Raw genomic sequence first — 24645 nt, forward strand, 5'->3', positions numbered from 1 at the left:
GTCACCGTGCGAGTGGAACTCCCAAAGAACTACCGTAAGGTTCACCCAGTCTTTCACGTCAGCTTGGTCAAAAAGGCTCCTCCGCCCGATAAGTGGCACCCCCAATCCCGTCCACCACCCCCCGTCATGGTAGGGGAAGAAACACACTACGAATTGTCCGATGTAGTCGATTCCCGCTTTTTCCGCAAGCAATTACAATATTTGGTCTCCTGGAAAGGCTTCCCTGACTCTGACAACGAATGGGTGGACGCGGAGGACGTCGCTGCCCCAATTCTCCTCCGCAAATTCCACTCCCGCTTCCCCGATAAGCCGGGCCCTTCCCCCGTAGCTGCCGGAGCCTGAGGGCAAGGAGCGGGGAGGGACCTAAAGGAGAGGTGAGTGTCATGACCCCCCTGGTTCATGCCATCCTGTTCCCGACTGCTCTTGCATATTCCCACTTTCTCAGGCTTTTTCCGGCCGAGGCAGCCCAAGGCCATAAAGCAATAAACCTGTCCTCTGAGATGTTTCCTCCCTTCCTTTTCCCAGCGGGCGAGGAGCCCCAACAACTGTATCAATCTCACTGTAAGTGTCCTTGCGGAGACAGCCAAATCTCAACAATGTGCCATCTCCCCGATAAGGCACCTGGCCATCTGGTAGCCTGAGAACAGGGCCCCTTTTGTCATTCCTACCCGCTCTCCTGCCAAATCCCCTGAGCACCCCTCCTCTATTTGGTGCACCCTATATCTACCCCACCCGTTTCACTTGTACTTTGTTATTATCAAGATCTTTGCTTAGGAAGATCTTGGCATGCTCAGCTAACTGTGGACTTTGCCTAATAAAGCTCTACTTTGGAATTTGCAACCGACTGTTGGATTCTTGATGCGCTTTCACTTGGGACTCCACCGGCTGGGTTCAGCCTGATTCCTGACACTAAGCCTATGTCAAACAAATGTATACATTATTAGATTATGATGAAGAGTTCCTCCAAACGTTCCTGTTTGATGAACCAGTGACAGCTTTGCAATTTCAAGGGCTCTGATCGAAGGATGGGAAAGGTGGTATTCAAGACCCTATGGACAGAAGAGCAGATTTTGGTCTTAGGAAGACTCATGAGGCAGTGGTAATGGCAGTGAGGATGTTCACATTCACATCTATTGTATCCAGGGCTTCTACAATTTGGGCAAGGAAAATAATTCAGCTTCTTCCAGAGAATAAAAAATGCCTAGCAGAAGGGGTGGCCAGATTGATAAAAGCAGTTTATTTCCTGATGGAAACAAGATTAGATTTCCTCATATTTGCCTCCAGGGATACAGCATTGGCAGCAGCAGCAGCCTTGGCTGACTGAGAGCCTGGTCTGCAGATAATCATTCTATGATCACAGTTACTTTATACCCCCCTTCCAGGGTGATAAACTATTCAGTCATGGTCCACAAGGTTAACTGTAAAAGGTGCTTGATTCTGGACCTGAACATTCATAACAAGTTCATAAAAATCAGAAGATTTCACATGGAAACTTTAAAATCAATTGCAGAGGCTCTGAGCCCAGGAGTTACTTACAACTGGAGCTCAAAGACACATATATGCACACCCTGATTTTTCCTCCTCCTCACAGGTACTTAAGATTTTGTGTCATGGACTCTCACTTCAAATTCAGGGCTCTTCTCTTCAGTTTAGCGACAGCACCAAGGGTGTTCACAAAGATTATGGTGATCCCTGTCTGCATCCATTTTACACAACATTCTAAAATGGGTCTCATCCAGAGAGTAGTCTCAGGATCATATGGTGCAGACCATGATTCTCTAATACAGGTTCCAGTTGGATCTCAAGAAGAGTGCACTCATACCAATTCAAAAACTGGAATACCTGGGCACTATATTAAACACAAAACAGGGTCTTCTTGAAATGACTGACAAGAGAGCAAACAAAACTTGGTATTGTCAGTAATTTGAAGCAAGAGATCATCTTTAGTAAACCTTTCCAGTTTGCTGGGCCTACCTGTAGCCAATACAGAGACCTTACAATGGTGCTGTCTACATTTTGAGGAGACTACAGTTGTTTCTAAGAACTTTTCAAGAAGAGATTACAAATCAGCTTCCCAGGTCAATGCTAGTTCCATTAGCAGTCAAACAGAGTCTAGTATGGTGGTTGAAACTGTCGAACCTAAAGACAGACAAGCTCTTTTCGGTGGAGGAAGATGTGGGAATATTCCTGGACATCAGCCTCAGTGGCTATGGGGTGAACTTGTTAGGCTAATCCATTCAGGGTATCTGGCCCCAGGAAGAAGCACAACTACCAATAAATCTTCTGGAAATCTGGGCAATCCAGTTGGCCCTACTTCACTTCGGTACTCAGATAGTCAACATGTCCTTATCTGGACTAACAATGTGGTGGCAAAAATGTATTTGAACAAGCAGTCCCACTCCTCCCTCCTTCACAAGGAGGCCTTGCTCATCATTGTGTTGGTGGAGAAACAGCTACTCTCCTTGAGAGCCGAACATATTCAGGGGTCCCTGAAAGTTCAAGCCAACAGACTCAGCCAAAAAACAATGCAGGAGGCAGAGTGAGCCCTGAACCATGAAATGTTTCAGATGATCTGCCATCACTTTGGGACACTAGTCGTGGACCTATTCAGACAATGCATAGCTATCAAGGTTCTTCACAAGATAACATCATCCAAAGCCAGAAAGAACCGATGCCCTGACATCCAAGTGGCTGGCAAGCCTCCTTTCCCCCACTTCCCATCTTTCCAAAGGTACTCTGGAAGGGTCAACAGGAAAGGGCAAAGGTTCTACTGGTGGTGCCATATTGACCCAGGAGACCTTAGTTTTCCACCATTTTTCACATGAAGATAGGTCAACATTTAACCCTGCTGTTATCTCCAGATATATTACATCACGGGGCCCACTTGGCACGAGAATCCAGAATGGCTGTGTTAGACTGTTTGGTGATTGAATGGAGAATGCTCCTGAAAGAAGGCTTCAGTTTACACGTGATGGATACTACTTTGGCTTCAAGGAAACCATATACTGCATGTACCTACAACACATCATGGAAGGCCATCATGAGATGGTCCAAATGGAAGATTAATTTTTGTTTGCTGAAACTGTACTAGGATTCCTACAGAAAGGTTTGGAGTACAGCTCAAGGTGTACTGTTAACCAAACAACAACATGCAGTCCATTTTCTGAAGGGAGCAGTGGCTATTTCTCCACCTCAAATGCATAGATTCCCTACATCAGTGGTCCGCGGCCCAGTGCTGGGGGGGGGAGAGAGGGAATCAGGGCCGCGCTGCGCATGTGCGGGTGCGGCCACGCATGTGCGCTGTGCGGGCGTGGCAGTCGCCCTGCCTGTCCCCAGCCGAAAAAAGGTTGGGGACCACTGCCCTACATGGAGACTTCATGTAGTACTGGCAGCCTTAAGGAAGCCAGCTTTTGAATTGGTGGGAGATTCCCCTCAAATTCTTGAGGCTGAAAACTCTATTTTTGGTAGCCAGATAGGAAAGTTTCGAAATTAGGGACATGCAAAAAGAGTTGTGTGTGTTCCATAAGGACAAAGTGGTCCTCAGATTGGACCCTACCTTTTTCCCGAATTATTTCAAAGTATAAATCAAAACTGTCTTTGTTTTACCTTTATATTTTTCATTCCAAACCAGCTCACATTAAGGAACCAGTCTAATTTCAGTTACCTTAAACCACCTTCCAGGTGGGGTGGTAGACAGCTGATATAAGTGATAGCATAGACACCATATTGTTAAATATAAAGATTTAAAACCAAGATAATCTGCCCAGGATGTGGGAAGCATTCCCTAGTCACTGGCTGGTGAAACATTCCAATCCTTTTTTGCTCGGAAGGTCTGACACTCTGGTAAAGGCATCTTTGCACAGCAAATGTGCATATTAGACAACAACAGTTAGCACTGCAGGGGGATCTGATTGCTTTCCACTGCTCTGGAGGTTGCTGCTATAACAATCTTCTCTGACTCAGCAGCTGAAGGGGATGCTGGGAAAGAGCACCACAAAAAAAAAAATGCCATGCATTATTAATGTGGACTCTGGCTGGGAGTTGGAAAAACACTCACTGAGGAAAAACAGGACAGTGGACTAAAGCAACTGGCCTTTACCCGGTTAAGCATCTCACACTGTTCTGTTTACATTTCTCATTTGGAGTCAGACTACACTTCACATTTCTGTCTCAAACACCAGCCAAAAGGTTCAATGATTTTAGCAGTGCCGAAGCTCCTGAGAGTATGTTCCAAACTATATATGACCAGTACCTTCATTAAGATTGCCCACTGGTGTGTGAAACCAGATTCCTCTTCTGTTAGACTGAGCTTCTTTCCATGAAGGGCACATATTAATAAAAATATGTATTTTTAATTTAATACTGGTTGAGATTTTTCCCCTTGTGAATATTATATGCATGTGCTGGTTAGCAGTTTAGATATAACTACAGGCTCTTTTCTACCTTAGCTGAGGGTTTTTTTCATTGTATCTGCAGTATGCATGCCACACAAAAGCTTATACCTTGAATAAACCTTGGTTTGTCTTACAGGTGTCACTGGACTAAATTTTGTACAGACTTTCCCATTATACTGGTCAGTTTAACAAACTACCATACATTCAACATCTTACTCCCCTCCCAGCTCTACTTTACAAAACCACATTTGTTTATCAGCTGGAGAAAGACATTAAATCACACAAAAGTCAGTTGTCTCCAGCATTAATGTGCCTGTTAGGAACAGGATATGGTTTAAGGCTATATCTGTGTTTCAGATTGCCTTTGAAGTACCTGCCAACATCAAAAACTCTATTTGGTGTCCAACTGCGGTGGTATACAAATGTGCTTAAATCCAGTAACCTACCAATCTCTATTACAATTAAAGTAATGAAATAATCCATGTTCTCTCTGAGCTGGTTCACAAGCTACCTGTTATCCACAAAGTAGGACGTGAAAATGAATGTATCTCTCTTTACACACGCAACTGTAGCAAGAACTGAAGCTCTCTATGTACTGATATGAGTAGAGCCTATGATATATACAAGCCCTTATACGTATAGTACCTAGCTCTCATTAAATAATGCACATAGAGCCAAGATTCAACGTCCAACAGGGGTCACAATATCTTTCTTGATGTAGCAGCTTGGTGTAGCAGTTGATTGTGGTGGTGATCTCCAACTGCAGAATCGTTTTAATTCCCCTGTCCTCCACATGCAGCTGACTGGGTGACCTTGAGCCAGTCACGGTTCTCTGAGCTCTTTCAGACTCACCCACCTCACAGGGAGAGGAAGGGTAGGTGATTGTAAGCAGGGCCACCTTAACAACATTGCAGGCCCCCAGGCATAGCAGTGCCATGGGGTCCTATCTACACAACAACTCTCAGAATCAAAATGTAAATTACCAATAAAATTAAGTTTATATTTATTGGTACCTCCAACAACACCCAGCTTGCTGGGGGGTAAAAACGGTAATGACTGGGGAAGGGAATGGCAAAACCACCCTGTATTGAGTCTGCCAAAAAACACTAGAGGGCGTCACTCCAAGGGTCAGATATGACTTGGTGCTTGCACAGGGGATTCCTTTACCTTTCTTACCAACCACACTGTGAGGCAAAACCTAGCATCATTTCTACCTAGGTCTACATTCTATAATTTTCACATCTTAAACAGCTTGTCCATTCCCATATCACAACCTATTACAATACATACATAAACATGAGGCCAAATAACTGCCCGGCATGCCAATGTGTTCAAGACAGCCTTGTCTGTAAGCCGCTTTGAGACTCCTTCAGGTTGTAAAAAGCAGGGCACAAAAACCCAGATTATTATTATTATTATTATTATTATTATATTTATATCCCACCTCCCCTGGAGGCTCGAGGCGGGTCACATAAAAACCAATCCACTAAAACAATAAAAGCACAATAAAACATAATACAATTAATACAAAAGAATGGCGGCAAAATTCAATATAACTAACCCAATTCCACATCCACTAAGAATAGAAAGGGAGGGGACAGATGACAGACACAACCATCACATTTGTAAGGGGGGGCTAGATCCTCTTGCTGCCCAGCCTCAACCGAAAGCCTGGCAGAAGAGCTCCGTCTTGCAGGCCCTGCGGAATGATGACAATTCGTCTTTCTCTTCCTACAAATCTTACCACTAGATATCACTTCAAATGTCGCCATTGCTACAAACGCTGGCAGGAGCTCATGGGAATTGTAGTCCATGGACATCTCGAGGGCTGCAGTTTGACTACCCCTGGCATAGACAGTAGTGCTCAAGAGGTTGGCAGCACAGCTAGGGCTTGGCTTGTTCTAAAAATGTTAGCCCAAATGCAAGCCTCATTTTCTGCCATTCCCTTTGTTTTTCAGCTTATCGCCATCTTAAGAGACAATGTTCGGTGGGAGGGAAGGAAACCTCAGCCCAGATTGATTGCCTAACCCTGCGCTAAAGTAATCCTCATTAGTCTTTAAGGAGACGTTACTGCAAGCACCAGCAAGAGGTGTACACATTCCAAAAAGCCAAGGTACAGAAAACCAAAAGGCCAAATCAATAAACCTCAAGACTTTAGATAAATGTGTATTTTATCACTACACTTCAATTATTATTATTATATTAGCAGCATTTCTTAGCATTATTAGCATTTCTTTTGCAGTATTTGTTTGTGGATTCCCTGTACTGAACCAATGTTTTTGCAATGTGCCTGTGTCAACTCAGGAGCCTGCTTAATGGACCAAGGTTGAACTGTGGTAGTAGCCTGTCAGCAGTTTTAACAAGTGCAAGGCAGCTATTTACATAATCGGTCTTTGAGAACATTTCATTCAACTGACAACATTCTCATGTCTTACAAAAACAAGGCATTTCAAAACTTCTACACCTACCAAAATTGCAGTATACTGCAAGGACCGCTGGTTTACAGAGAATTATTCAGGAAATTTGAACTAGAACTTGAATACGAAACTCATCAACTGCCACAAGGAGAAGGGCCAGAACAGAGGACAGAATAATAAGAAAGAAACCTGAGCTCTATCAATTATACTTAATTAACTACTGATATAATTTGTTGTTGCTGGAAATTATGGATCCGGAGACAGAAGGGTGGGATCGGATGTACTCCTTACTCCAGAGAAGGACCCTTCTTAGTAAGTATCCAATCCTTATTCTCCTTCTGGAGCATAGGACATCTGCAGTGTGGGACCTTCCAAAGCCATAACTAAGTCCCAGAAGGGATGTTGTCTCCATGGTCCACCATGTGCTGCACAAGCACCTACCAAATGAGGTATCCACTGAACTGTAAGCGTCAATTTTGTAATGTCTATTGAGTGCAGTTACTGATGACCAGGTCTCTGCTTTGCAAACATCTGGAACAGAAACTCTACTGGCAAGAACATTAGTCACTGTGCTCCTGATTGAGTGAGCTATGGTTCCTGATGGAGGAATCTGATGAGTCCCATAAGCCTTTGCTGTGTAAGTGCAGAGGCACCTGCTAATGACCACTCTAGACATTTATCGACATATATTTGGGGAAGAGATGGAGATGTAAAGGCTATCTGATGCTGTGTGTATGGATAAGGAAAGGCTTCAGTGACCTAACATCCAGAGCATGCCACTCCTCTTTCAGATGTAGTGGCCTGAGAACAAATGAAGACTGATTGACCTCCTGGGATCTTTATTTTATTTATTTATTTAGATTTCTATACCACCCATTTCTTTGCAGCTCTGGGCGGTTTACAGAGAACATTATAACTTACACGAAACATTATGTAGACTATAACATCAAAACAACTTTAAAAAATACCAAAAGGTTCCACCTCTAGCTGGAGAATAGTGGAGAACCAAGGTTATCTTGGCCAGTGTACAGCAATCAGCAGGACCATCACACTATGGCAAACAGTCTTGCATAACAGCCTGGGAAGCACCGGTAGACGTGGAAATGTGTACAGCAAACTGTCCAGCCACTCTGAGGTGAAAGTGTTGGTGTTTTTTGCCCTTGGATGATGGAACTTTGTTATGAACCTATTGACCTGATGGTTGGAATTGGATGCAAACAGATCCATCACTGGTGTGCCAAACCAATCTGTAATCAGACGGAAGGCTTCTGGATTCAGAAGCCACTCTCCCTCCTGTATTGTCTGGTGGCTAAGCCAATCTGCTTGGACATTCAGGGTCCCTTTCATGTGCTCTGTGTGCAAAGACAGTAGATGCTGTTCCACCCAATCGAGGATCTGTGATGCCACTTTGTGGAGGGCTTTCAATCGGAATCCTGATTGTTCAGGTATGCACGTGCTGAGATGTTGTTGGTTCTGATCAACCATGCATGTGGAGAATCATAGGAAGTAGATACTTCAATGCTAGCAGGATGGCCCACATCTCCAGAATATTTATTTGGAAGATCAACTCCTGCTGGAGCCAAGACCCTTGAGCTGAGACCTGATTAAGAATCGCTTCCCATGCCTTCATGCTGACATTGGTCAAGATCTGCACCTTCTCTGGGATGGGGATGGAGAAGAATTGTCCCTAGCAAAGATTATGTGGTTTTGTCTACCAGATTAAGCTTTTTTTCAGAGTCAAAGACAGGTCCTGACAATTCATGATCTGCTGCTGGCATGGTGTGACAAAGGTCTGGAGGTTACAGGAGCGCCACCTTGCACTCTGTCTGATGAAGAGTGCTTGCACCTTCCCCACTGTAGGAGTTCTGTGTTGGTTACTAGCAGCCCCATGTGACTGACATGTGCTTTTTCTTTGAACTGAGAACATAAAACCTCAACTGATGACAGTCAGGATCTACAAAGGTTGAATACTGTAATTCAAGTTGTTAACAGTTTGATGCAATTTTCCATAATTAATTTTTTACAAAGAGCTAATGACTGATAGACATCATCACTCATTAAGTGACTCTGGTACTTTGCAGTTAGGTTTTATGACTTTATAATTTCTTCTGTTATGTATTAGCTTAGATTGTTTAGAATTACAGTATATGTTTATCTTTTACAGGCTCTTATTTTGGAGCTTTTATTGACTGCTATACATATTTTATATGTGTAGTGAACTGGTATGTTAAAACCAGACCTTTGAAGAAGGCCCTATAAGAGCCAAAATGGTTCATATAGTGCAATGTTTTTACTTCCTAAAGATTTTTTTAAATTGTGTACAACATACAATTTCAACATTAATGTAGACATTTAATCTTTGAAGGTTCTAATGGTCATCAGCTTGGTTTTTATGATCCCATGTGTGGCTTTTTCTTTATCAGGCCCAAGGCTAGATCTCACACCTTTGCCATCTTTTTGTCTGGCAGGAACAGTGTCAATCACAACCCCCACGTGCTGGATGCATGGAGAGGGAATGAGACAGTTCTTTTCCTTGTTGAGAAAAAAAAATGACTGAAGGCAGAAGATGGTCTCTAGGATGTTGGAAATTGCCTGCTCCAGAGAGTTGAACCTTAAGTAGGAAGACACGTACACACTCCCTTGTCCTGAGAATCACTATGACCAGGAGCTTGGAGAATACCCTGATGGCCATTTCCAGACCGAACAGAAGTGCCCAGTACTGAAAATGGTTCTCCCACACACAGAATCTCAGGAAGAACCTGTGAAGTGGATGAGTGGACATGTGGAAGTGTGCTCCATAAGGCCCATGGAATTGAGAAACTCATCCTACTGCAAGGACTCAGCAATTTGACCTTAAGACCTTAATCAAAAATCTCCAGAGTCTAATGTGCCTGTTTGCAAGTCTAAGATGGTGCACCACTCCCTGTTTGTCTTTGGGACCTAAAGAAGTGAGAGTATACACCTTTGTAACACTCTAAAGCCAGAACCTGTTTGATAGCATTGATGTTGGGTGGCCTGCAGTGTGATTTGTGTTTTGGAAGGATTCTCTGAAAGAACTGATCTGATGGTAGGACATAGAATTCTATCTTGGAGCCCTGAGAGACTACCACTAAGGCCCATTTGTATACTAAGGCAGTGGTCCCCAACCTTTTTATCACCGGGGACCGGTCAACACCCTGTGTGTGTGTGGGGGGGAGTAGTCTTTTGCTGAGGGATGTTGCCACCGCTGCCTGAGCCTCTGCTCCAGTTGCTTTCCTGCCGGCGCCCCTGACTTCCCGCCGCCCGTTGGGAGCTAGGCTAAACGGGTCTGCTGTCTGATCCCCTTCTCACGTACCTTGGCATCATGCACTTCACCTTAGTCAGAGCAGCTTATCACAGGGCATCACTCACCAGGCCCAATGCCTAAATCTGGAGCCAGGAGTTGAGCTAATTTTAATAGTCTCAATAGTGAGTTTTCTATGGATAATATATATGGTATTATAATAAAAATGTATTCCCAGATATTTGAACCACTTCACCTGTTCTATATGACTCTTATGCACCATTTAGCTGGTCTCCATTTCCTTCGAAAGACATTGGATTGTGTTTGTCTCACAATACTCTAAAAAATTATATAGAAACATTTTAGCCCTATTTGTGCATTTGATAAAAGCACTGCATCATCCACATACAATATAGGGATGTGGACCAGACCTAGCTTAGGACTGTGGCATCCACCAATTTTAAAAGCTGCGATGATGCTCTAGAAAAGATTAAAGAAAAAGGGTGCTAATATGCACCCCTGATTTTTAGTCCTTTGCTAATTGGTATTTGGGGATGAACTGTATCTGGATATCACAGTAAGCTGGAGTTCAACTGATATCTTTCAAAATGAAGAAACCTACAGTTTGGCCACCTCATGAGAAGGAAGGACTCCCCTGGAGAAGAGCCTAATGCTGGGAGAGATTGAGGGTAGCTGGATGGAGTCACTGAAGCAGTCGGTGCAAACTTAAATGGACTCCTGGGAATGGTAGAGGACAAGAGGGCCTGGAGGATCATTGTCCATGGGGTCACGATGGGTTGGACATGACTTCGCACCTAACAACAACACAGTGACATTCTGCATATAAGTGGGGGAAAGTGTGCAATTGAAGTTCCACCCCAAATCTGTACCCAGTATGAAGACAGTCATGTTGTATATCTGAATGCAACTGAGTTCCCTTGATTTAAACAGGAAAACCAACAGCAGAAGAAAGCCACAGCTTTTGTGAAATAAGGTAGCCATGGATTGAAATGCTATGCAATATGTTGCAGGATCTTACTATAATCAAGTCATTGGAATGCATTAGGATAACATTCCGTTGCAAATAGGGGCCAGCCCAAACCACATTTTTCAGCCTTCAAGTCCCTCTTTTAATAACCACATTTCTTAATTATTGCTACCACAAAAACTATTCTAACATCTTTGCAGCTTCTTGTAATTTTACTAATGCTTTTGAAAATGTTTTACGCCATTACTCAGGTAACTACGGTCATTATTACTATAAGAAAAAAATTCTAAATGTCCATTTGAAGAGCTACAGGGGAAAAACATAAAGAACCCAAGGATTAATTTACAAATACACCCAAGGAGCTGTTAGGATATTAGTGAAGTCATTCTCAAGGTATGTTCTGCGGGATTTTAACTTCTATGATAACAAGGTATAATAAAGCTATGAGTATTACATTATGTCCTTCCATACCATGAATATCCCACCCCACCCTTAATGAGGATAAGAAAGGAGCCTCCTGAAATGAGACTCATCCTTTTCTGATTATAGGTAGGAAGACAGGGGAACTGGCAAGCACTGCCTGATATAAAAGAAAAACATTTTTAAAAATAAAGTAAGCCTTTTTGCCTCTCAGTTCGACTGCACTGCATCTGAAATGCATGACTGCCTCTCCTCTCTGCAGTTACAACCACCCGATTTTAATTGCCACAGGTGAGATGGAGCTTTTTGAATCTGGACAAGTCCCTCCAGTTGTAACTTTAGGGGAAAGTTTCTGTGAGCAACAGCAGCCTGCTGTAAAGCTACTGGATAAATAATTTTCATTAGCCAAACACATAAGCACCGTGGTACCTAGAAACTACATAGTGGCAGCATGATAACTGGGGTTTTTTCAAGCCCTGCATTTGTATAAATTCAAAGAACCAGCTGACAGTTATGCAGTTTAATTAATAGTGTGCTCGATGGCCAAAGATTAAATGCTCTGTCTGCATACTGAAACCTTACCCAATGGCTTGTAAGAAATCAGAAATTACTGTGAACTTAGGTCCAAGGGCACATTATGTTTCTATATAAAGATTTTGTAACAAGCACCTTTGAATGTTGCTCTGTGTGCTTATGACACTACTCTTATAAGGCTATTCTCAAGTCAACTTATTCATGGTGCCCTCAAGTCCTAGTTAAGTTTATAAAACTTTCCTTGGGAAATTACGTAGCATCTGTCAACAAAATCCTTCCAATTACGGGGATTTATGTACTTGATTTGTTATACTGGCCAGATCTTATGATCCATCCAAGCAGCTGAGAGCTCTAGGTACTAAATGAAACTTTTTGAAGAGTACAACTGAAAACCTCTTAAACTGAATTTCATGCATCTTCTGGGGATCACAAATTTTCCTATTGCAAAGCGAGTAAAGAACTCCTTAAGTAGTATGGCTGACCTTTGGAGAGATGTGTACTGCTTTTGCCTGATCCAAGGCCGGAAATACAAAGTCTTCTTACCCTAAAGCCTTTTGGCAAGCACAGAAATCTCATATCCCATAAGTACTTGTCTTGCTTTTGCCTGCCCCTCCTCCCCAAGAAATCTGTTTGATTGGTCCTGATGAGGGTAGAACTAATTGACATTATTAGTTTTCCCCCCCTCCCAAATAAAAAAAAATGTTTTGAACAACATTTTCAAAGTTATGTGGGCTGAATACTCTTTTGGAACAAAAGGCTGAGGATCTTGAGATTCAAGTATAGTCCATGATAACTCCCTCTACAAATATAAGATTAACAATTTTCTTCCATTAATTCAGAAGGCTTTGATAGTATTTACAGTTCTGCTGCATAAAAGAAAAGCCTGCACTCCCTTTACAAACAGAGATGTTATTATCAGTCTGCTGTGTTCACAGTATCTGTACACTCCAGAGGTCTATCCAGTTGGGAGCATGCTGTACAAGGGAGCAGTTAATTGCTCCTGGGACCCTGCCAGTAAAGATGATCATGCTTGCATTTCTCCAGAGATACTTCTGCTGGGAAGATGAATTCAAATACGGAAACTGTGGTATATCCTCTTGCAAAAGCAGATGATGGCTGAGCATAATCATGCTGAGAAAATATGTAACAGGTTTTTAGAAACCTTCTTTGACCTGAGATTCAGAGTAGTCAATGAAAACTTGCTGCAAAATTACAGTAATCGGATACAAAGTACTCTTACCAGAGAGTAGTTCCCCCTCCAGCCAAACTCTGTAAAGAGTCTTGCGAAAAAGTCCACTTAAGGTAAAGGTATCCCCTATGCAAGCACCAGGTCATGTCTGACCCTTGGGGTGACGCCCTCTAGCGTTTTCATGGTGAACTCAATACGGGGTGGTTGGCCAGTGCCTTCCCCAGTCGTTACAATTTACCCAGCAAGCTGGGTACTCATTTTACCGACCTCGGAAGGATGGAAGGCTGAGTCAACCTTGAGCCAGCTGCTGGGATCAAACTCCCAGCCTCATGGGCAGAGCTTTCAGACTGCATGTCTGCTGCCTTACCACTCTGCGCCACAAGAGGCTCATAAAGTCCTCTTAGTAACCCTTAAATGTTTTTGTTAGTTCACATGCACCTCTGGGAATCATTGATGGACTTGTGCGGGGAAGGGGAGTGCACACGGAGAGCTCTGCCTGGTCACCTAGAAGTAATTTTGATTCAAAGACAACTCATTAATTTAGGCCTGTAAATAGCCACTTTTAAAATCAGTTTTATAATTCTTTATATCTTACATAACAATGGAGATGGAAATAGTTTTCCATTCACAGACGCTATTTTACCTTCTAGTTTGACCCTTGGTTTCTACAAGTTGAAACTTGTTTACATGGTCCAGGTACTGCCTGATGAGCAGTTTGCTTCAAACTCAATGTTGCTGTAGACAGACGGCTGTTGCCAAAACAGCAGTTTCTCCTCCCTTGCTTGTAACATTTACAGCACAATCCTCTGTGAAGTTACTCTCTGGTCTAACCTCAGTGAAATCGATGGGCTAAGACTGAAGCAACTGTGCATAGGATGCACCTTTAGCATGATAAACCATGTGACATTTTACGGTCATTGAACACAATGTCATCTTATATGTTCATGTTATTAACTGATACCAAGGTGACTATCAACTGGTTCCAGCAGAGTACGTAAAAGGTGTAGTTAAACAATATACTCAGGACCTTGGGAGCAGCTGTCCATTTGTCTATCTATTCAAAAGACATTAGTCACCAAAGCTAGTAATCCCACAGATGTCACATTTTATCATCCAATTGCTAATTACCCTCTATTTTCATCATGCAACTCTGAATAGAAAATAAGCAAAACAAAATTCAAATCAGTGACCATAAAGAAACATCAATTAATACTAGTTCATTACTTCAAGGTTTGTCTAAAAACATGCCCTTAACTAGCACATAAGGCAGATACAGCTGAAAATGAGAACCACCATTACTGTAGTTAGGCCAAGACATCAGGTAACAGCTGAACACAGGATTCCGGCATTCAAATTCTATCATGCAAAGGAACTGCAGTGAGGGTTGACAATACATCAGTGGGGGCACAGTGGAGAAACAATGGCCATTATAGTTTTGTGTGTGTATGCTACTACAACACATTGACTAGAGAAGCCAAAGCTGTTGAACAATTTCCTGACACACGTGCATTAAGTGGTCAGGAGCCCACATCAAAAGTTGTACGGTTTAAGTATTATATAGTAAACAACTATTTAAGCGGGAGAATAGCATTATGAAGGGCATCCAGTAAAAGGAAGACAGCATTTCAAATCTGAAATTAACAGGTCTCCTCCTGTGATTTCGGGACTAAGTGTTTGCATATTCCACTGATGACTTCAGGTAAGGAAGGCAAGCATATGCTGATGTTATCAGTTTAGGCAGCACTGAAATATGTAAAACGAAAACCAAAAAAGGAACACAACCCAACCTTTACAAGTGGGAACTCAGAAGTTGAGCTGTACAATAAAGTATTATAAAAACAGTAATTATTTATTGTGGTGCACAATTTAAAAACAAAATAAAAATAACATAAAAACTATACAGAACTATACAGAACTATGTGCACAATAAATAATTACTGTTTTTATAATATTTTGTTGTACAGCTCAGCACTGAAATATGGACATAATCAGCAAATCTGTCCTACTTAAGGTTCAAATCTGTCCTGTACATGAGTAATAAAACACCCTATTATTTATATATATATTTATATATTATATTTATATATTTTATTATTATTATATTATTATATTTATTATTATATTATATATTTATATATTATATTTATATATATACTAGTAATCAAGCCCGCTGCAGGGGAATGCAGCGGGCGCTAGGACCTTACCGTGGTCTTCGGCGTGGTCTGCGGGTCCTTCGGCGGCGGCAGCGAGCCGGGGCTTCGGTCCTCCTCCGGCGCCGCCTCCTCCTGCTGCTCCTGCCGGCCGCCTGCGCGTCCCCTTCGGCCGGCGCTTGTCCGCCGACGCCGCTGCTCCTTCCCCTGCTGGCCAGCGGGCCCGGCCAGTTGGCGGCGGCGGCGGCGGCGGGGCGGGGAGAGCCGGGCGGTGGAACGGCAGGCGGAGGCGCGGCGGCAGGCAGCGGCGGCGGTGGAGGTCCGGCAGGCTGGTCCAAGCTTCTTTCGGCGTGGGCGGGCTGACGCGGCGAGAGGCGCTTTGCGCCTCTCGCCGCGTCAGCCCGCCAGGCAGGGAACCCCCGGCAGCCGCGCTTCGCGCAACTGCCGGGGGCTCCCTGGGTCGGCGGCCTTACGGCGGTCAGGTCAGGGGGAACTGCGAGCCGCGCTGCGCGCGGCTCGCAGTTGCTGGAGCTGGGAATCGGAGGGACCAATCGGCAGGCGCTTTGCGCCTGCCGATTGGTCCCTCCGATTGTCTGTCATGAGGAAGGGTCCAATCCGGACCCTTCCTCATCACGGACTAATCCCACCTTCAGACCCCTTAGCGAATTATATAGTCCATGGCGCCCGTGGCGCCACGGGCGGTTTAAAGATATACACACACAGGGACATTATAATGATGCTTTATGTTCAATCCCTTTCCCTAACTTAGTGCTGCAGCATACTGGTTGGCATTTTCATTAAGTTATCCACTATGATTCCAATACATTTTCTCCTCTGTGTCATAAAGTTCAGATCCCAGGATCCTATACTTGAAGTTGTGATTTTTGGTCCTGATATGTATCACCTTTTACACCAACACTGAACTTCCTCCTTTAAAACACTGTCAATTGATCAGTTTGTGATCCTCTTGATTTGATTCCCCACTCGTCCACATGCTAATCACCTTGGGCTAGTCACAATCCTGCTAGAGCTCCTTCTCACAGAACAGTTCTGTCAGAGCTCTGTCAGCTCCACCTACAGGGTATCTGTTGTAGGGAGATGAAAGGAATGTGATTGTAAGCTGCTTTGAGACTCCTAGTGAAAAGCAATGTATAAAGAGCAACTCTTTGTAGCTTCTGATAAGATCAGGATAGCCTGAAGCATCCATGTCAGGACTCACTGGAAATAGCTGTTACTAAGGAAAACTTTATTGCCTCCTGGCATTATGCAGAGCTATTAAATAAATCTTACCTGATATTTTAATAGTTGTGATTTAAGTTTCTAAAAATGTAGAATAGAAGTAGTTGTGTAACAGCACAGTTACGCTTTCCCTTAATGCTTTTAAAGAGTGGTCAATATTTCTTTCTGACCAGTCAAAATGGCAGCCCAAGGGTTTGCATATACAACATTCTGCAATACATGGGAGAGGAAAGTATAAATAACCAAAGGGCTTTACTCATAATGGCATATGGATTTCTGAATTGGGATTTATCTCTATTCCAAACCCCCAGCTAAATAACTTCCAAACAAATGGTTAGAAATCATAAAACCCTGAAACGTTTGAGATCCCATGAGTATGATATACAGAGATATTCAGAGACTACCATGAAGAAACAGTCGTTTTTGGACTAAAGGAAAACCAAGCCAGCCTTAGGTTTTCATGTCTTTTTGAGACTCAAGAAAACCTCTGGAAGCTTTAATACACTAGCACTGGAAGGCCATTTTCCAATTAATAGGGGTACACAAAAATGTATGCTCTCTCTATCATCTCAGCAAGGGAGGGGTGAATTCAAAGAGAGTCATGCTCCTCAGTCTTTTCCACTCCATCCTCCCTCAGTTTTCCTTGTCAGTTTTTCATTCTACTTCCCATCTGTATTGGTTTAACTACTAAGTCTCAAGAGCTCTTCAAGAGTCTGATCTGCTGACAAAGAAAAGTTGAGCAAGCTGCTGTAAGTGTAGCTGTGCTTATCCTTATATCCAGAAGAGTATTGTGCTATCTTCTGACCACTTAAAGGTATGGGGCATTCCCTGGCATTTTTTCTACAGTTGCTGATAGCCACTGAAAGAGTTACCGTTAAGTACAAGTACAGGAAGAGCCTCTTGTGGCGCAGAGTAGTAAGGCAGCAGACATGCAGTCTGAAAGCCCTGCCCATGAGGCTGGGAGTTCAATCCCAGCAGACGGCTCCAGGTTGACTCAGCCTTCCATCCTTCTGAGGTTGGTAAAATGAGTCCCCAGCTTGCTGGGGGTAAACAGTAATGACTGGGGAAAGGAATGGCAAACCACCCCGTATTGAGTCTGCCATGAAAACGCTAGAGGGCGTCCCCCCAAGGGTCAGACATGACTCAGTACTTGCACAGGGGATACCTTTACCTTTACAAGTACAGGAAGAAGGAAAAAAGAAACCCAATGCGAAACTCAAGAGCAAAGAGTATCCTGTAAACAAAAACACCCCGAGAAAGGCAAACCACAGCAAAGATTAAAGAAATCCAAGCAGAAAGACTTCCAATATTCATAATCTGAATAGTATATTCCAATAACTAAACTAAAACCTTGCATCTGAGAAAGAAACACAGGAGAAGAGCAGGAGACTATACAACTAATGTCTATGTGTCACTGTAGTAAAGCACCACATCAGTACTCCCCTATCCATCCTTCACACCATAAAAATTGAAATAGTTCCACATTATCCAGATACTGTCTGCAGGAAAGGGTGTGTGTTCTTTAATTAAAAGCTACATTCATATGCCATGATTTGCAGCCATGAAGATTACATTTCAAGCTATATTTCAATATGAGCATCAACTTTGTTGTGCGCCCCCCACTTACCATGACAAGCCCCTGTAGGCCCAATGGGCTGACTGAATGGCAGGGATGTAGCCTGATGGCAGCCAGAGGCAGACACCCTTCCTGGGGCTCAGCTGACCATCAGAGGTTGGGTTGGAAGGCAGGGCTGTGTCAATCATGTCCCCATAGTGAGGGAGTTGATTGATTAGTAGAGGATAAAGTTCCAGCAAGGGAAGTGGAGGACAGCTCCAAAGAACGATTGGATAAAGTAATTAAGGGGTGAACTTGTAAAGACGATAAAGGCCAATTTATTCCCCCATAATCCAAACCAAGGAAAAAGTGCTTGGGACTGCTTTTGCCCCAGAGCTAGACACAAGAAGGGGGAGTATATGGTAAATCACCATCAAAATTGAAAGTCACAAGGAACTCACGTAGGCAGCCAGGAATGTAAAATCTTTAAAGCAGATAAGCTATTTCATCCACTTTAAAGATTTATATTCCTGGCTGCCTACATGGATTCCTTGTCCCAGGCCTAACAAGGAGAGCAGCCAAGAAGGGACAAACAGGGAGCACCCTGATAGGAGAATGACTCAGGTGAGCACAGTCCCCTCCTCTCCACAGCCTAGGCCACAGCTGGGAACCAGGAGGGAGTTTCTGACACTGGGTTCAACTCCTCCCTTTTCCACTCCAGTATCTCTCTTGGATGCAACAAGCCACATTTTTATGGCTGCCCTCCCCTGAAGCAGTAGAGTGCAGCCCAAGCCTCTCACGACTATTGTACTAGCATTTCATGAAACAGGAGCAATTTCTTGTTCTTTTTGCAAACTAGGATAGCTTCTCCCAAATACTAACAACAGGCTTAATCACGTTTGATATATTGTACTGTAAGCAAGATTGATTATTGGAGATATCAGAGCGACAGAAATTTGACGACTTTTATATTGAACAATGGGCATTAAGTTTTCTATTACATCGCAACACAAACTGACCCATGAGGTCCCTTCCAACTCTATTATTCTATGATTCTAAACTGGAATAGATGGACAGGCCCATAAACTTCAGTACTTCAGTAAGACCGCAATGAACATGGGTTTTCCTTAATTGTTCAGTTGAAATGAGGACCAAACAATAATTGAAACCAGGACCAATCAGACTTTAATTTCATTTCTTTATATATAAACCTGTATAGCTATCAAAACAAACTGGAATAAGTTACCATGGGGTGAACTGTCCCTACAGACATCAGAATTTCCTTGCATGGTAACCAATCATATTCATGCCAGTATATGATTGACTGCCAAGGTTTTTGCCTTAGAAAAGCAAAGAATGATTGAGACAGCATTTATGTCTAGCAGAAAGATTTTCACATATATAAATTACCATTAAGCATAACTCATATTTATTCAATAGAAAGTCAGACTATGACTAGTGATTCTAATTACTGGTGCTACATTAAAAGATCTTTACTATTACTTGTGTCAACAATAGCTCATCATCCCTTTACAAACGACTTTGAAAATGTTTACATAACTGGTGCAGGAAAAGGCCACAGACAGTACTTGGCTGTACTTAGAAATCCAAAGGCACAGCTATTTTACTATAATCTGCAGTCCATTTTGTCTGAACTTATGGATTGTGTACCTATGTATTTGTAATTTATGTTGGCGAAATATTTACAAAGCAACCTTAAGGAACCCTACAGGGCTAATCTCCTTCCAGAGCAGAAGAGAAATGGAGTTTGATAACAAAACGTTGAATATTTTTTTCAGGCTGTGGATATGACGGGGAGAGGAAGTAGAGCAATAGTATTGGAAGAGCAGGACAGCTATAAGAAAGCAAATATAATTGTAGTTATTGTATGATTTGGAAATAAGGAAAGATAGTTGAAAATAGGCACAACAGATACCCAGCACAACTAAATGGTAGGTTTGTGTTTACTGTTTTCTCTTTCACAGGTTGCAGTTTGCAACCAATAATTAAAGCCTACAGAGTTAGATAGCTGACTGAACACTGGGGCTCAAGGAAAGTACAAGCAGCAGTCAAATAGCATTAGGAAGGGCTCTTTTCTGAGAATATTTTGAAGGTTTAGCAATCCCCCCAATCATCAACCTGAATAACAACAAAGCCAAACTAAACTGAAGTATCCTATTAGTCCAACTTTGCTAAAAACAATGGACTAGAAGCCTAGTAAATTTAGCTAATGATTATCTAGCTAATTATTATCCACTAAATAAATGAGAAAATCAGTCCTCCCTTTTAGTATTGGCAAGTCATAATGCTGCTGTGATGATAAAAGCCACAACTGGCAGAAATCCCAAACAAAGTCCAGCAATACTATGCCTCTTTAGTACTTTAGCCTAACAAGCCCCCTGACCTCTACTCCGCCCCAGTACTCATTTTCAGCTCCACACCTCTGCTATTCATGGCTTCCTTGAATCCTTGCTTTTCAGTCCACTGCTTATTTAATACCAGTTACATTAGCCACCATATGCTGTGTTTACTGTACACAGCACTGTTCCCTCCTGCCTCTAGCAGCTGATCACCCTTCACAAACTCTAGCCTAGGTGCTGTGAGAGTTCAGTGATTTCCCTTCTGTCGAAATACTCGTTTTCTCTTGGCTTGTATTTCAGAACTCCTCCCCAAACTGATACCTTTCCCTAACTACACAAATCAGATTGAACACTGGAATTCTCTGAGCGACTCAATGTTCTTTACCACCAGAGCAGCTCTGGCATGCAGTGTCAGAGGATTCACCACCAAAAATAGAAAGCCACTTAGTATTGGACTAAGACATGGGTTTAAAGACCTGCACAGATGTGAAACTCACTGGGTAAGCTTGGGTCAGGCCAAGTTGAATGCATGAAACTGTTACAGTGTTGTTATGGGAAAAAAAGTGGGATAGAAAGCCTCACCCTGAACTTTTCAAAGAAAAGATGGGGGGGGGGGGATGTAGAAACTAAGAGATGGCTGCCAAGTATTCTAGAAGCATGCATATTATGTCACAATGCGTGAAATATACCTTATACAAACTATATAGCATATAAACTAAGTGTATAAAATTGACTGAAATGATTCCTAAATTCCTAGACTGAATCCCCAAACATCTGGGCTCATTTCTACCAATGCCTGAATTTGAGTTATGTCTAAAGTTGGGGTGATCAAATGGCTACCATCCATTCTAGCAAACACAGGGGAAGAACAACAATGAGCCACTCTTCAAACGGGAAGGTTCAACCATCACATACTTAGCTAGCTGGGCTGTTGGCAGAAATGAACTGTCAACAAGCCAATGGGGCACTGACAGGATGAAATAGCACCAAGGATGTGTGAACTGGCCCATTATCTCAGAAGTGTACAAAAGCTGAAATCCCAATGTGATAACTCAAGTCTGACCTTTGCCAGGAATGTTTACAAGCCCTGCATTTCAGCAACTCTTCTCACTATTGTCTCCTTTAAATCTTATCAGAGCAGGCCTAATTGAAGTTTGCCTTCACAGTCATGTTCCTTCCCAACCTTAGTTTATTACATCCCCTGCTCCCACAGAAGCAACTCTTTAAAATTATTTTGTCAAGAAGGACTAAGCCGATCCGTGTCTGCATCTCCATAACTGGATATAAAAATGCATGAAACAGATCCTAATCGACCCAAAAATGCACAAGCCACTGTAAGCTGCCTTACTGCATAGCACTCCGTGCTAGCCTAAGCACAGCTCTCTCCTCATTTCAGGCATTTAAGAGCATTGCAAGCTACTGCACAGCAAATGACCCCTGAGGGTTACATGCAGACAAAGAAAATCCAAGAAAGTCCAAGCACAAATAAGGCTTTTAAGATCCTTATTGCGTCTGAAGTAGCCTCAAAGTCTACACTGCAGTCAACAGCCCAGTTCATGCACACCAACAGCCTTGTAGGTATAGCTCAATGCAATGAATTAAACTCATATTTTCTACTGGCGCAGAAGGGAAGGGGGATTTCCCCTCTGACCGTAAAATAGGCTATATGAACAGGGGCTGTAATAAGAAAGGGAACTGAGTATGGCTGAGTAAAAACAGGTGACTATACAACATAGCAGTTGTCTATATTGGCAGCTGTAGTGATTTCAGAGCACTAAATATAGTTACATAGTAACAGGTATAACTGCTTGCTGTGTGGAACTGCACCTTGTGGCTGCTTGCACATATACATGAGTCACAAACCTGAGGACAACATATGCTACTTCATCCAAGAACTTCTACCAACTGTTCTCAGAAAAAAAGGCAATGGAGGGGGGAATCTAGATTGCTTCAGATAAAAAGGGCATTCTTCCTATGAAACTTCCTAGAAATATTTGGGGTTTTATCCTGCCCAATCCTAAAATGGTTAACTCTTTTACAAACACACAGATCCTTCCAGTATTTGGAAGATGTTAAGGGAAACCACTTAAGACCTCAGGCATACACATTCTATTTAACACAATTTCCCTTGAAGGGAATGCTGGATGCTCTATGCTGTGCTGAGCTTAGGGTTAAGAGTGCAGCAACCATTCAATGATCCCTTCAGAGAAACCCAATACATCTCTTTGCATATTCCTATGAACCATTTATCTCTCACCTGCCAAGATTTTTAGGTGTCAATGATACCAATTATTCAGATGAGGAAAGACCTTATTGATAAAGTCTTTAAAAAATCCATAACTTCCTCTGCCATAAATATTTTAATATACTCTTTAAATTTAGTTATACAAATGAAGCATAGTGTAATTAACTAAGTGCAGTAGGTATGTAGCCTGATCTGGTACAGTATTGTTCTTTCCTCCAAAAGATGCGTGGCCAAAATATTCCCTGTGCTTGGGTTTGGAGACAGTGATTCTAGTGTTAAACTATTCAGAAGACTTCAGTACTTGCTAGTATAAAGGTAAAGGTATCCCCTGTGCAAGCACTGAGTCATGTCTGACCCTTGGGGTGACGCCCCCCAGCTTTTTCATGGCAGATTCAATACGGGGTGGTTTGCCAGTGCCTTCCCCAGTCATTACCGTTTACCCCCCAGCAAACTGGGTACTCATTTTACCGACCTCGGAAGGATGGAAGGCTGAGTCAAGCTTGAGCCAGCTGCTGGGATCGAACTCCCAACCTCATGGACAGACAGCTTCAGACAGCATTTCTGCCACTTACCACTCTGGGCCACAAGAGGCTCTACTTGCTAGTATACTCCCCCCCCAAAAAAAAGAGACCCCTTCTCAGTGTTATCAAATTCAGTCTTTTTTACTACACTGATGAGAGATTTAATAGCAACCTTTGAAATTTGGACCAGGAAGAACAAGTCATTTTTAAATGGAGTGATATGGCATGCCCAAAGGGCAAGCTACAAATCTTGGAAACATTCAGAACTTGGTGGAAGAGACAAATAGTAATGCTTTGGGGATGTTAAGAATCTACTTCTATACCCACTTGTGAAGGCTTTTGACATCTAGCTGGAGTGCCTACAGCTACTAAGTCTTCTATAGCAAGTTACACAAAGCCAAACCAGAGAAGGGGTTTAGACTTTGGGATTCAGTGGGAAATGGTATTGGGAATCAAAGTGTCCATCCAAGAAAACGTACCTCCTTCTGTGATCTGTTAACAAATCACAGATCTGTTTAAAGGAAGAAATGGACACTTTTATGGTGATACATTGGGGGGGGGGTTGCAATCTGGCATACCGCAACAAGACTGATCATAAAGGAAGGGAATATTTGGTTTTAAACTCAAAGGATTATTTCACCTTCTTCGTAGGAAGACCCCTTGTAGAGTCTTTGCACTACAGTACAGCTGATTAATGAAGTAAATAATGTGCTTGCCCCACAACAGTACTCATTTGTCCTCCAATAAAAATTTTCTGGCTAGGATTATGTCCCTCTCCCCAAATACTAGAGCTTGAAGTCACCCAATAAAGTTAACAGGCAGAAGATTCAGGCCAGACAATAGTCATTCAGATCTTTAACTGAATGACTGATTAAAATGTGGGATTCACTGCCAAAGGATATAGTGATGGCACAAACATGGATGACTTGAAAAGGACATTAGACATATTCATGGAGGAGAGGATCCAGAAGTTGCTTCTTTATGTGGTGAGTAAACAGAAGCTCCACAACAAGGTGCAATAAATCTCTGAATATCAGTGCCAGGAGAAAACATCAGGGAAAGGCCTGGGCCTCTATACCCCATTGCTGGCCCTCCACAGTAACAGGTGGGCCACAGTGCGAGAATACTGGACAAGATTGAGAACTGGTTTGATCCACAAAGGCTCATATGTTCTTACTAATTCATGATTCTCAGATACAGGAATCAATAAAATAAAAAAGAATTATAAACGAGGATTAGGAAGCAGCTATTGAAGCTGCTCTGCTCTAGTCACAGAAGGATTACTGCAGTCTAGAGTCAGAGTTTACAAAGTGTGAGGTAAGCCTCATCTAAGAGGTACAGCCAGTTGCTATAGCACATGTGAACTCCAGG

General features: G+C 42.7%; 1 protein-coding gene across 3 annotated transcripts in view; it reads right to left on the reverse strand.

Moving 5' to 3' along the window:
• The window catches only part of B4GALT5 (beta-1,4-galactosyltransferase 5), an 86208-nt gene that overhangs the window by 53831 nt on the left and 7732 nt on the right, over positions 1–24645 (reverse strand). Inside the window, exon 1 of one of the 3 annotated variants that reach the window (XM_077335593.1) lies at positions 15409–15575. The exons of the other annotated variants lie outside the window; for them this stretch is intronic. The gene's annotated coding sequence lies outside the window, so the exon portion shown is untranslated. Of the gene's footprint in view, positions 1–15408; positions 15576–24645 lie in introns of those variants that run through there. 3 annotated transcript variants of the gene reach the window in all.

This window comes from Paroedura picta, chromosome 4 (assembly GCF_049243985.1).
Source record: "Paroedura picta isolate Pp20150507F chromosome 4, Ppicta_v3.0, whole genome shotgun sequence".
NCBI lineage: Eukaryota > Metazoa > Chordata > Lepidosauria > Squamata > Gekkonidae > Paroedura > Paroedura picta.